The following is a 14,821-nucleotide window of genomic DNA, read 5'->3' as shown; positions in this document are numbered from 1 at the left end:
AAGGCCGGCCCAAGCCCATTGCTTTATCCCTTAAGTACTTTTGCTTTGTAGGCTCCTTCCTCCATACAAAAATGTCAACAATCATATTTTATGATTGCATTGGCATGTAGATAAATATAATCCACTCTGGTGGATTGCATTCATTTTTTTCTTCCGACTTAAAAAGAATGTAAATTAAAATATTTTTGTGGGTTCCTGAGAGGATGGTGGCCCTAGGCATTGTGCGAAGCTTGCCTACCATTGCAGCTGGCCCTGGAGGCCATGGGGGAAGTCCAGGGGTGCAGAAGCGGGGGATTGTGGGGTTTGCCACACGGAGGAGTCAGTTCCTAAAAGGCAGGTGCCATCTACTCCACTGAGTGGCCTTGAGCAGCTCAAGTTTATTGCTTGTCCTTGTAAGGACCACCCAAATTTCAGGCTACTAGGTAGTCTTCTCTAAACTCTGTTCTGAATTGTGCATTACATCTCCAAGGCCCTCCATGGAAAGGTGTGCTAGAATTATGTGACTTTCTGTTTGGGGATAAGAGTGATTTACAAGAGGCTGGGTGACATCCAGATTTATGACCAGGGCATCTGGCTTTGGAGGTGCCATTCTTTAGTGTAGGTCACAAGAGGAGGAGGAGGAGGATTTCTATCTAGATACGTTGACTTTTAGATGACTTGGGACACACAGGAGGTGGGGAGTGAAGTTCCTGGGGATGTTCTAGAACTCAGTGGGGAGCTGTGTGCTAGATTACAGGACGTCTGCCATCAGGGGATGAGAGGTGGGTGATGATGGGTGGGAGCAAGGAGCAGTGTCTCAGAGAAGACAGGTGGCCTGGAAACAGAATTCTCTGGATGCTTCCAGAGGCTGCAGAGAGCACCTGGGAGAGGAAAGAGGGAAATCTCGAGATAGAAACATTGACACAAGAGAGGACACAATTCCTGACGGAGAACGTGACTCACAGTGTCAAAAGACACATGGAAGGTTAGCAGGATCAGGGTTTAAGAAGTAAAATGATTTAAAAGTTAGACGGCTATTGGTGACACTGATGAACACGTTTGATGCCAGGCCAGATTAAAGCGGGTTTAGGAGTAAGTGGATGGAGAAATAGATTGCCCTTTTGAGAAGCTGGCTATGAAAGGGAAGAAAGCATTAAGGTCATAGTTGATATTACTATTAATTTTTAGTTCCATTTATAACCAGAGGAATTAGTAGAGCATGCTTATATGCTAAGTGAGTATGAGTGTTTTGGTTGAATTGTGTTACCCACAATGCACGTGTTGAAGTCCTAACCTCCAGTGCCTCGGAATGGGGCTTATTTGGAAATAGGGTCTTTGCAGATGTCACTAGTTAAGATGAGGCCATGCAGGAACGGAGCGGGCCCCTCGTCCAAGACTGGGGGGGTCTTTATAGAAAAGGAAAGTTTGGACACGGATATGTGAACAGGGAGGATGCCCATATGAACATGAAGGCAGAGTTTAGGTGATATGTTTACAAGCAGGGACGGGGAATGGCCGGTAAACCACCAGAAGCCAGGGCAGAGGCGGGGGGCAGACTATTCTCTAGCGCTGGGTACACGCTCTGCATTTTCCAGGGTCCGTGGTCCTGCAACAACGGATTTCCTGCTTCTCACCTCTGAGAACCGTGGGACGATACATTTCTGTTGTTGAAGCGCTCAGTGCTACTTTGTTATGGGAGCCGTAGGAGAGGGACAGGCGGAGTCACCTGCGGAAATCCTAGTCCTGAGGATCTGGCCGTGTGGTATCGTTAGTGCGGCCTCCTGCCTGGTGACCACCGTGGAAGATGGGTTAAAGAATATATGAAAATGCCTGCCAGCCAGACGAGGTCACACGAAGAGGGCCACATCCAGGGTTTTGACTGTATCTCTCCTATCCAGATGTCATTTCTACATACTGCCTGCTGGAGGCAAAACTCATTGTGAGGTTGTTTTTTCTTTAATTGATCACTTCTCTATTACATAAATTCAATAAAATCTAACATTACATAGCGTAATTCATACTGCTCTCAGAGATAAGCATTACAGTAACTTGGCAATATAAATCTTGGTAGTATTGACAAAAAGTGTTTATATAGATATGTCCAAGTACCCTGACTTGAGCAGAAAAGTGGGAGTGAATAAGTAACAAATTGCACTCAACAATATCTTAACAAATTGATTTTCACTAAAATGAAAATGAAAAAAGATTTCTATCTTGGCTGAATATTAATTCTGATGCTCTTTGTAGAGAGCCAGATTAATCTTTAGGGTGAAATTCATAAGTTAGCCAAAGAAAAACTATATGCATGGAGAAGAGCTCAAAATTTATTCCATGAATGCAACTACTATTTAATTTTAATATGATCTTCATTTATTTATTTTTGGGGAACAAATGCATTGTCAGACAATCGCTACTCTATTTACTTTGTAAATGACTTTTGATAATGCTGATTATACTAAAAGGATATAAATAATATGTCAAAAAGAAGAAAGGTTCTTTTGTGTTTATGGAGCTCCTGGGAAAAGCAGCTTATGAGAAGAGGGAATGTTTGGAGGTGGAGTGTGAGGTGAAGAGGGAGAGAAAGGGGCCGTCCACAGATGGGTTACAACTCACTAAGCTGTGCAGCCGTGGGCAAGCTGCTTAACCTTTCTGGGCCTCAGTTTCTTCATTTCTAATCTAGCATTAATAAGATTCTTTACTATTGTATGTGAAAGCATCTAGCAGAGTGTCTGAGGCAGAGTAAAGACATGATTGGTATTAGCAGCTTCTTTTCTCTACTAGAACTTGTAGTTGGAGGCAGTGTGGTAGAGCATGAAGCATGAGTTTTGGAATAGGCTGATCTGGATACAGATGTCAGCTCAGTTTCTTGTCAGTGTGTGGCTGAATTTGATCAAGTTACTGAAGTTCTCTGAGCTTCTTTTTCTTCATCTTTATACTCTTTATTTTATAAAGTTGTGTATTGATGAAATGAAGTAACATAAAAGAAACCGTCTGGTATTGTGACTCTCCAGGTCACTGCTGGCCTCTATGACAATTTTATGTAAATCAGACAATATGAAATCCTTCCTCAAATGATTTTACTTCTACCTATTAGAGAAGTTTCCTAATATACTGATGATTATAACAAAAAATAGATTGCTGTTTATATTAGTTTGTTGGAACTGGCAAGCAAAATCTCACAAGTTGGGTGGCTTAAATAGTAGAAACTCACTTCTCATGGGGCGCCTGGGTGGCTCAGTCAGTTAAGCATCTGACTTCAGCTCAGGTCATGACCTCACGGTTCATGGGTTCGAGCCCCATGTCGGGCTCTGTGCTGACAGCTCAGAGCCTGGAGCCTGCCTCGGATTCTGTGTCTTCCTCTCCCCAACTCACTCTCAAAAATACATAAACATTAAAGAAAAAGAAATTAATTGCTCACATCTAGAGTCTTGGAAGGTCAAGGTCAAGGGTTGATTTCTCCTGAGGCTTCACTTCCTGGCTTGTGGATGGCCACCTTCTCACTGTGTTCTCACTTGGACTTTTCTCTGGCACACATCAATTGTGTCTCTTCCTTCTCTTTTGAGGACACAAGCCTTGTTAGATTGGGACCCACTCTTTTTTTTTTTTTAATTAAAGAAACATGTTTATTTATTTATTTTGAGAGAGAGAGAGAGCCAGCACAAGCGGGGGAGGGGCAGAGAGAGGGAGAGAGAATCCCAAGCAGGCTTCACAGTGTCAACACAGAGCCTGACACAGAACTTGAACTCACAAACCATGAGATCATGACTTGAGCTGAAATCGAATTGGATGCTTAACTGACTGAGCCAGCTAGCTAGCTGATTTAATTTAACTCTAATTACTTCTTTAAAGGCCCCATCTCCAAATGTAGTCACACTCTGGGTTAGGGCTTTAACATATGCATTTGAGGGGAACACAGTTCATCCTATAACACTACTATCTGTCAGAAAAATTGTCAGAATATACAAATTTATGGTCTCTACACGTTGAATGTGGTACTTTTATGCAGTGCGTAACCTGCGGAGCCTTATGCAAGCCTGGCACATATTAGGTGCTGATTTAACATGTATTTCCTCTTCCTCCTCCTCCCTCTTCCTTCTATCTCTGTTTTCCTTTCTTCCTCCCAGGCAGGGCACTCTCACCGATAGATCCTGTAGCCTTACATGGGCAGTCTTCATTCCGAATGGCGTTGCCACAACCCCTAATGAGGAGTCTGCACAGGGAGCAAAAGTTATTCCGACTGTTAGTAACTTGATTTTTCTGATCATTCCCAGAGTCAGGGTTGACGTTTCCAACCCGTGTTTTTCTTTATCCCACTGCCTCTTTATCTTCTCAAGCTGATTTCCTCAGTGGGAAAAGGCAGTGGACTCTAGGCTAGCAGTAGCCAAATGAGGAAGGAGTCAAGGGAAGAGGAGCAGATGCAGGACCAGGTGCTAAAGAGTCTCTCCTTTAATCTTTGTTCCCACTTAGTCCCTGGAGGCTTGTCTGTGGTCATCGGTCTTTGGAGTCACACCGGTGCTTGCCATTATTTTTTTTTTAAATTTATTTATTTATTTTGAGAGAGAGTGTGTGCACGTGAGTGGAGGAGGGGCAGAAAGTGAGGGAGGGAGAATCCCAAGCAGGCTTCTTACTGTCAGTGCAGAGTCTGATACTTGGACTCATAAACCATGAGATCATGCCCTGAGCCCAAATCAAGAGTCAGATGCTTAACTGGCTGAGCCACCCAAGCGCCCCAAAGTGCTTGCCTTGATTGATGGCATCAACTTCCAAGAGTAGATCCATCCAGTACCTGACCCAGTGACTTTCATCTCCATTCTAGTCCATGTAAGCACTAATCATGACCAAGTATTGCACCGTTTCCCAAATGCCTGCTCCCGTCATCACTGTCTTCAAACAAAACCTCCTGTGCACGTGGTTGTCCTACGTGGCCCCCCACTGTGACAGTTCTTCGATGTCACTGAGATCTCAGGTGCGCTGATTAAACCCCTTTCTCTGTATCTTACAGCTTCCTCCTGTCCTGTCCTTGCTCCTGGTTACACTCAGAGTCCATGATCATTGCAATCAATGTGGTGTAGATATCCCCAATTCCCTTGGTTCTTTCATGTTTTGTTGCATTTATTCTGGCAAAGCGTTTGCCTTTTCTGAGCTTGCACCTGAGTACGTGGGCATTGCCACATTGTACTGAGTGGCAGTCCTACCTTGGCCTCAAAATAGACTTGCTTTCCACCCTCCCTGTGGCCGTTTTGAGGGAGCACCTTTGTCTTTCCATCACCTCATCTGCAGATAGTTCTTCCGGTGTCTGCATCCGTCCCCTTGCCCTTCTCTTCTCTCATTTCCCCCCTGCATGTGTTATCTTTGTGCCTTCTCCTCTTTCCTTACCTTGCTCTCTCCCCTTTTGACTGGATCATGCAAGCATCCTCAGACTCCTCCCTTGAACCCATCTTTTTTCTTGTAACTCCTCCATTTCTCTGCTTCTCATCATTGTCTGACTTCTCAAAAGAGTTGCCTTTTGTCTTTGTATCTACACCAAAAATACTGTTTTCATTGACTGCCCAGTATGATGGGCCCTCTTCAGTCCTCACTTTAATTGGCTTAGTAGCAACAATTCACAAAATTGAAAACCCCCTCCTCTTTCACACTGAGACATAACTCTCTTCTAATTTTATATCTACCTCCCTACATCCTTCTCCTCTCTTCTACCTCTGAGTACCAGATATTCTCAGGAATTGATCCTAGGTCCTCTTTTTTCCTCCATACTCCCTTGCTTGGGGGTCCTCTCCAGTCCCAATTTTTAAAAAATATGTTTTGTTTGCTTGTTTTTTAAGTAGGCCTTCATGCCCAGTGCAGAGCCCAATGCAGGGCTTGAACTTATGACCCTGAAATCAAGACATGAGCTGAGATCAAGAGTCAAGACGCTTAATCGGCTGAGCTACCCAGGTGCCCTTCCATTCCCATGTTCTTAAATAGCATCTGTGTGATGATGATCCCAACCCCAACCTCAGATCTAATGGTATATCTGGCATCTCCACTTGGATGTTTTCCAAGTATCTTAGTAATTAAATTCCTGAAATTCTTTTTTTTTTAATTTTTTATTAAAATTTTTTTAATGTTTTATTTTTGATACAGAGAGAGACAGAGCATGAGAGGGTGAGGGGCAGAGAGAGAAGGAGACACAGAACGGGAAGCAGGCTCCAGGCTCTGAGCTAGCTGTCAGCACAGAGCCTGACGCAGGGCTCGAACCCACGAACGTGGGATCTGATCTGAGCTGAAGTCAGAGGCTTAACCGACTGAGCCACCCAGGCTCCCCAGAATGTCTGAAATTCTTAAGAGTCACTCCTCAAAACTTATATCGCAAAGTTTCAGTGTATGATTGTCACCAAGTAGGCCTACCCCCGAAATATGGGAGTCATTCTTGATTTTTCTCTCTTCCCTACCTCTCCCTTCTAGTTCATCACCCAAGATTTTATACTTCTAAAATGGCTTTCCAGTTGGTCTTCATCTCTCCATTTCTACTGCCATCAACCAAGTGCAGCCGACGTCAGTTCTCTCCTGGACCACTGCTCTAACCCGTCTTCCCATCTGTCCCTGCAGCCCTCCAGACCACCTTCCAACCACAGCACGGTGGATGTTATACAATATGCATTTCATTCTGCCATTCCCCTAGTAAAGACTATTCAGAGACTTTCCACTGCTCTTCAGATGAAAGCTGGACACCATTCCGTGTCCACACAAGCCTGCCCTGCATGGTTTAGCTCCTACCGTCTTTAACACCATCGCTCTATGCCCCTTTCTCCTTCCTTCACGTTTCAGTTTTGTCCAACATGCCAAGTTCTTTCCTTCTGAATCAGTGAATGAGCTCTCACTAGACATTGAATCTGCTGGCACCTTGATCTTGGACTTCCCAGTCTCCAGAACTGTGGTACTCTGTGTCTTTTATTACCTTCCATTCAATCTTTGTAAGGCTGTTTTCCCCCTAACTTTGAAGTCTCTCTTTTTTTAAAATTTGAATTATTTTGGGGAGTGTGGGGCAGAGAGAGAGAGGAAGAGAGAGGGAATCCCACTGAATCTCTGTCAGTGCAGAGTCTGAGGCAGGGCTTGAACTCACCAACTGTGAGATCATGACTTGAGCTGAAATCAAGAGTCAGACCCTTAATTGACTGAGCTACCCAAATGCCCCTAAAGTGTCTTTTTAAATGTCTACCCCCTTGTCATGAGGGTCTTGCCCACCCTTTGCCAAGTATGTTATTTTCCTTCATACATTTATCACAACTGTAATTTCATATTTATTTTTTACCCACTTGTTTAAGCCTGGCTCTCCCTCTAGACTGTCAGCACCCTGAAGGCAGGGACCCTGTTGCGTTGTCCTCCATGATGAGCCCAGCACTTAGCATCGTGCTTGGCACCTAGTAGGCACATTTGTTGAACTTTTTTGATTGAATGAACCAGCTGTTAGATTTTGGTTAAGTCTGTTATTTCTCAGTGTAAGCTTCCTCACCTGCATTCCCTAACTCATCACCCTAAGGTTTATAAAATGATTACAAGAAACATTATTATGAGTCATTATGTTTTTTAAAACTACATGTTTCCATTTTTAATTAGTATCTATTAATTTCCCTGCTAGGAAAGGTTGAGGAAATTAGCACTCTCACTTCTTTCTCCTTTCCTCCCACATCTCCTGTTTTTGTTAGTTATTTTATTGTATATTGGCAATGTTTATAATATTTACACCTGTTTTGTAGCTCTTATTCCCTCAGTTACTTAATCTTAGTTTTCTACCGAAACAGATTAATTGCTCACCATCTGAATCTTTTTAGGTTCTTGGTTTTAAACAACAAAATTTAACTTTGGTTAATTTAGGCAGGAAAGGGATTGATCAGAGGAAGATGGGCGACCCACAGGTGGAAAGACTAGAGGGAATGCTGCTCAGAAGTTGAGCAGGAGCAAAGGGAGACAGAGCAGTGGGAAGACCCAGCTCAGGTCCTGCCTTTTGAGCGGCGGGTTAGGACACACTGGACCCCCACTGGACCGTCTCTCCCTCCTTTCCTTCATCGTCCCCCCCGCCCCCCGTCCTTCCCTGGCATTTCTTCCTCCTCTTTTGTTGTCATGTGCTGGGATAGTGTCTCATCCTCTGTTTATCCTTACTGAGGAACTTTTCCAAGCGGTTGATCTGTTTTCATGTGGTGTGGATGGATTCCCCTTCCACTGGGTCTGCAACTTCATCCTTCCCCATGCTCAGTTCTATGAAGGCTGGATTTTCAGTGTTCTTTCAGCCCTGTTTTTGTTTTTTTCTGTCTTGTACCCTTAGGGATGAGGAGAAACGTGGCAGCAGCTGTGGAAAATCTTTATCAGAAAACCCATCTTCTGTTCTAGAATCTGGTTTTGTTAAATGTCCTCTATGAGAATTCACTTCAGCTGGTGAAGGTGGATTATATTTCCATGTGCTGGGGTCTCTGTGCTCCAGATTATGTAACCCCTCGCCCCACCCAAGGCCCTAGATTCACTGAAGGGCCTGGAGGCCTTCATTTCTGGCAGAGAAAATGGACCCCTGGGTATCTCCTATTTCATTCATCCCTTCTTAGGAGCCATTTCTATTATCTGCCAGTTGGAAGATGGGAAATATAAATATATACCCTCAACTCACTTCTATCCTGATTTGGAGTAAAGTACTTTTTTGACTCCCTGATACTGCATCTGGTGGGCCGGGGCTGGTTGGTGGTGGACGTCTGGAGGGCATGGGGGCTGCAACTTGAGTTGAAGGTAGTCCTATTTAGGAGCTGTGCTAGGCCAGAAGCTTCTGCTTCATTCCTTAGCTGCCCCTTCCCTTGTTCAGTATTGGGGAAATGTCTTCTAATTGCTTGACTAAGCATTGGAGGACAGAGAGGCTCTGTTTATCTTCATTGGTCCCAGCATCCTGACAAACCTCTATTTGCTTATTAATCTGGTTCAAGCTGGAATTCTTTCACCTGTGAACCGAGCAGCACTAACAGTGCAACGCCGTAGATGCAGGGGCAGCCTTCTCCAGTGAAAGCGAAGGGCCCATACCCTTCCATACCCTGTCTGCACAGAGCTGGGTCCTGGGGGGCCCGTGATCAGAAGCCTCTCTTTCTTCAGGGGCAACATTGAAGTCTCTGCTTAATTGCTCATTTTGTAATCTCATAAAATGATCCTGTTAAGCATAAACAGACCCAGTTCACACTGGATAATTTGAAGAGCAGCATGATGGTTAATATTACGTGTCAACTGGATTAGGCCCAAGTATTTGGTCAAATATCACTCTAGATGTGAAGGTATGTTTTAGATGTGATTAACATTTAAATCAGTAGACTTTGAGTAAAGCAGATCACCCTCTGTAATGGGCCCTGTCCAATCAGTTGAAGGCCGTAAGAGAAAAATGACAGAAGTCCCATGGAAGAGGGAATTTTGCCTCCAGACTACCTTCAACTCAAGTTGCAAGGTCAACTCTTCCCTAGCTTGCCAGCCTGCCCTACAGATTTTGGGATTTCAGATTTGCCAACCCCCATAATGATGTGAGCCAATTTCTTAAAATCTCTCTTTCTCTATCCACATATATACACCCCCCCCATTCTATTGGTCCTGTTTCTCTGGAAGACCTTAATTAATACAAGTAGACATTACTGAATACCACAGGCATCACAGATTCTGAATATGTCTCCTAAGGGGCAACTGATTTTGCCTGTTGCTGACTCCTGTAGGACTTGCCAGGATGCGTTTGCTGCCAAGGAAGGAGGCAGACTCTGGAGTCAGCCTGCCTGGTTTCAACCCCATGCTTTATTACTTACCTGCTGTGTGACTTGGGCAATTTATGTAGTCTCCGTGTGCCTCAGTTTTCTCATTTGTGAAATGGGACAGATGTTCAGCTGTACCTTATAAGATTATATGAAGATTAATTGAGATAATACATGCAAAGCAATTAGAATAGTTTCTGATACATGGAAGCTCCTTACTAAATCTTACACATCGATTGCAGTCCCATATCTGAGCATAGCCTCAGGCGGCACACGCTGCATGCTGTGTAACACCCCAGTGGGGTCTGGGTAGCACCCGATAATCAACTGTGGTTGTATTTCTACCAAGTAAAATGCACTTAGAGGAGTGCATACAGATCATAAACAACTGCTTAACAGTTCAGGTCAGGTTTTATCACCGAGCGGGTTAGGGAAGGAACTTGCTTTTCAGAGCTTTGGGGATTTTAGATCTCTGGGGCAGGGCCCACAGACCCGCATCTTCTAAGAACGTTTTGGAGATACCTGAAAACAAGCGGGCCTGCGGGGACAGCTTCTTTAATGGCTTCAGCTCAGGCACTGGAGCACGTTATAAACGTAACGTCTGTCGAGGCATCATTGATGAGCTATTTTTTTGTAGACTCAACCAGGCAACGATAGCAGTTGCTTCTGGAGACCTGGTATAACCTCCGGGGAGAGAGAATTCTTGTCTTTCTGCTGCTGTTTGTCACAGCAAGGCGTCCACTTCACGCTAAATCCTCCTGTTTCTTACACAAACTTCGAGACTGCGACCCAGACTGGCAGCGTGCTGGAAGGAAGCCAGCAGCCATAAGCTCTCGCTGGAATGTGAGGAAATTAGAATCCTATTCCTTTATCCATTCTACACATATCTTTTAAAAAAATTTTTTAAAGCATTTATTATTATTATTATTTATTATTATTCACTTTTAAGAGTGACAAAGCATGAGTGGGGGAGGGTCAGAGAGAGAGGGAGACACAGAATCTGAAGCAGGCTCCAGGCTCTGAGCTGTTAGCACAGAGCCCAATGCGGGACTCAAACTCACGGACTGCAAGATCATGACCTGAGCCAAAGTCGGCCGATCAACCGACTGAGCCACCCAGGCGCCCCTCAACATATATCTTTTGAGCACCTACTCTGTGCTAAATATTAGAGGCTCTATGTGTATGGTATTTTGTGGTTTATAAAGTGCATTCACATCCAGTGCCTCTTTCAGTAAACCTTTGAGGAAGGTGTAGTCATATTTGTTTTATGGTGAAGAAGCAGAATCTTGGGAAGTTCAGGTGTCACTGTTAAGGCACAGACATAACTGGACTGAGACACAAACCCAGTTCTTCACTTTCTTCTATACCAGAAGGAATAGAGCGGTGAATATACATTTTTTGGTTTTAATTGTAATTTGTTATAGTAGTTTGAGACATAAACAAATACACAATTTATCCTGAGTGTTTCTCAATAGTCTTCATTCCAAATAGAAATATTAAATTGCAGCAAAAAGGGGGAAAAAGGAACTTTTAGCATTATAAAGGATAAAAGAGAATCATAAAGAATCAAAAGCAACCTGATACAGAGCCCAGTGACCTCTGCAGGGTACCTGGCCTATAATTAAATTGCAATCATGAAGTCTTTTACAAGTCATAATTCTAAATACAAGTATTATTTATAAAGAAGTACAAAATTGACATTTACATTCAATGTTGGTTAAATGAAAGTATTCGATAGTCTTATTATTTTGGAATAAAAGAATCTTCATCTACCCTCTCACAGCTGTGTGATGATTTCTCTTCCAAAGGTAGGAAGACCTGTTAACCATAAGATGCTGTAACCAAACTGGTTGGTTACTACAATGAATTTTTCTTCTGCTGAAGTATTTAAGTTTTTTTTTTTTTTGAGAGAGAGAGAACATGCGGGGAGAGGGAGAGAATTTCAAGCAGGCTCTGTGCTGTCAGCGTGGGGCTCCACACAGGGCTTGATGTGGGGCTCGAGCTGACAAACCGTGAGATCATGACCTGCGCCAAAATCAAGAGTCGGACACTTAACCCGCTGAACCACACAGGCGTCCCTCTGTTGAAGTTTTAAATGAGTGTATGTTAAACCACGTTCTTTTGAGATGCAGCTTGTGCTGTGGTCAGGAACCATTAGTGTTACTCTGGAACTGTTACTTTTCTGTTAAACTTCATTACTGCAGAGGAGACGTGTCCCACCATGGTTTCATTCATGGGTAGGTCTTGCCTTCTGAGCTTCAGAGCTGCCCAGGGTCTCCCTCCTAGAGAATCGGCACCTCTGATGTCGTTAATGGGCCAGTCATCCACTTTCACCTCAACGGTGACTATGGCTTTGAGCTCCTTGTGGTGATGAGCATCAGTATTTTCATACCTAGCTTCTACAGTGACAGCAAGAGCTAAGGGGTCAAACTCCATTACCTCATAGTAATTGGGTGACTGGAGGTCATTCTTTGTCATTGCCAGGTGATCGCTGGGCAGGAATGACAGTGTCTGGCTTGATGGTGTTGCTGGAATTGTCAGTAGACTAACCAGCTATAGCAACACTGCATTTGAATGTTCCAGAAAACTCTCACATATAGGACTTGCGGGGAGATTTTGGCTGGTCCTTTGGGTTAACAGGGATGTTTCTGTATTCACCAAGGCTAACAAATCCACTTGTGGATGAAGACTAGGTTTCAAATTGTTACAACAGGACTTGGAGAGCTGAAATGTAAGTCTGAAAGTTGAGCATTCATGTCCCAGAGTGGTTGAGCTCTCCCAGTGTGGCCCCGTGCATTGGAGCACTGGGACTTCGGTCAAGGAGATGGCAGAATGGGGCTTAAGTTTCACTGGTGGTATTGGCATCTCTCCTCTGCTTATTATTTGGTCCAAAATTCTTTGTCATTTTTGAGTAAACCTCTCATATCCCAGGATAGCATTATTTAAATCCTCATTCACTTGAATTAGCTCGTTACGTTTTCATTCTCCACTACCACAAGCACATCCATGATCCCATCCTGTGTCTCCCAACCCATCTTTTATATAAAGTTTCTGCAGTAGCTCTATGTCTTCAAGATTTTCAGACCCAGGAACACGATGAGTCTGCATCAGTATGGTGGCCAGCCCCTCACATTCCTTTTCACCATGTCTAATTCACTGTGCAATTGTCCAGTCTGTTGTGGGACCAGTGTAATAGTAGAGCTCTTGAGAACAATTACAGAAAGAAGAGCTAGCGCAGTAGGATTCAATGAAATCCGAGCCATCTCTTTCTTACTGTTTCATCCTCTGCATTTGAAGAAGGAAACTGAACACCTTTCTTAAGAAGGTCAGGCTACACTTCTTTCACTTCGCTTTCATCCACACCTCCTGGGAGATGCTGTGACCAAATCTTAATGAAATTTAAGATTCTACTCTGAATGTCTAGTGGCAAGATATATCTGGGATCCGGCATCTTAACTAGATTATCTTTAATGAATTCCTTCTTTATAATCAGAGATTGAGAGCTGGGACCACAGTTCTGCATGCACAGGTCAGTAAGTGACAAGGTAAGTTGGATTTCTTTATGATTGTAGTTTTTGGAAACCCTTTACTTCAGAGATTTTATTGCATCTTTTTTTTTTGCCCGTGATGGGCGATGTTAATTATGACACATATGCATGAACTGGCTCCAGTCTTCAGTCTGAATGCTAGCATATGTAGCCTTTTTGTATTTTTGGGTATTCTGTCTATCACTTGTAGGGTACAGATATGACATTGTTTCAGAGCCAGAATTCTGTTCGCTTCATGGTGGGCATCAGTCAACATAGATGGTCTTCCTAGAAGACCACTTAGGGATCAAGCCACAGAAGCCATCCTTGGTGGGAAGAGTGGTTGGGAAAAAATGGTAGGTCAGAATCTTGTAGCACAGGACCCTCCTCCCACAGGGGGCTCATGCGGGACCAGTTCCAAGTGCTTCAGATGATTGGTGTTCCAGTTTAACTTCCAGATTTGAACTTTTCAGAGTGTGCACTGGGCTCCTCTGGCTGTGCCTTGGGGTCGTCGCTGGTTGGTAACTCTTTCTCCATCGGTTACAGGCCTCTAGGGCCTATCGATGTAAGTTCCACTGCCACCTGAGCCGCAAGATCTAGACAGCCACAAAAATCAGGGTGCCAGAGGCAGCTTGTGACCCCTTTCCGTTGATGCTGGCGAGCTGGATAAGGGAAGGAAGGAAAGTGGGAAGATGGCACTGCCAGTGGCCATACCTGGAGAGTATTTCAGCAGGCCTCCTGATGTATGTTAAATTAGATACCTGCCCCTCAGGCCACTGCTTTCAGACAAGCAGACACCCCTTCTTTCATAGAAAGTCTGGGCACTTTTTAATCTGGACCCTGGTGAGGGTGAATCCTTTAGAAACGTTTCTCAGTTTGCACTAAAGCCTCGTGGGTCTCATGGACGTGAGCCCTGTTGACTTTCAAAGCACCATGTTTTAGGAGCTAATCCCTCAGGCACAGGTCTTAAGATATGGTGTTCCCATGGGACTCACAGCTCGTGAGTTCAAGTCCTGCGTCTGGATCTGTGCTGACAACTCAGAGCCTGGAGCCTGCTTTGGATTCTGTGTTCCTTCTCTCTCTGCCTCTCCCCTGCTCATGCTCATGCTCTGTCTGTTTCAGAAATAAATTTAAAAATATATGAAAAGAAAAGATTTGGTGTCCCCAGTATTGGGGTCACACCTTTGGCTCCCCAGAGAGAAGCTCGGTATTTTGGGCTCCCTCACCACTGTGAGTTGCCACCCCAGGGTGCGGATTATGGTGAGACTGTCTTCACTTCTCCCTTCTTGGATGTGGATTTCTTCTCATTTGCTGAATGTGTAGGAGTCTCTCAACTAGTTTTGTTTTTTTTTTTTTTTTCCCCCCGCAAAGGGAATTGTGCCACATGTAGTTGTAGATTTGTTGTGTCCATCGGAGGAGAGGAATTTAGGATTTTCCTTCATGGCTGTCATGAAACACAACATCTTTACTGTATATACATGTTTGAACCCATAAGGATCGGACTGTTGAGCCGTTGTTGGTCCAGCCATCAAATCAAGATTTAAAAAGCTTTGGCTATGGGGTGCTGGGTGG

General features: G+C 44.1%; 1 pseudogene; it reads right to left on the bottom strand.

Annotated features, from left to right (window-relative positions):
- Positions 1 to 11,882: 11,882 nt before the first annotated feature.
- On the bottom strand, positions 11,883 to 13,476 carry LOC115302158 (annotated as a pseudogene).
- Between the last annotated feature and the right edge of the window lie 1,345 nt (positions 13,477 to 14,821).

This window comes from Suricata suricatta, chromosome 1 (assembly GCF_006229205.1).
Source record: "Suricata suricatta isolate VVHF042 chromosome 1, meerkat_22Aug2017_6uvM2_HiC, whole genome shotgun sequence".
Lineage (NCBI taxonomy): Eukaryota > Metazoa > Chordata > Mammalia > Carnivora > Herpestidae > Suricata > Suricata suricatta.
The sequence above is the reverse complement of the archived record's forward strand: the minus strand, read 5'-3'. Positions and strand labels throughout refer to the sequence as shown.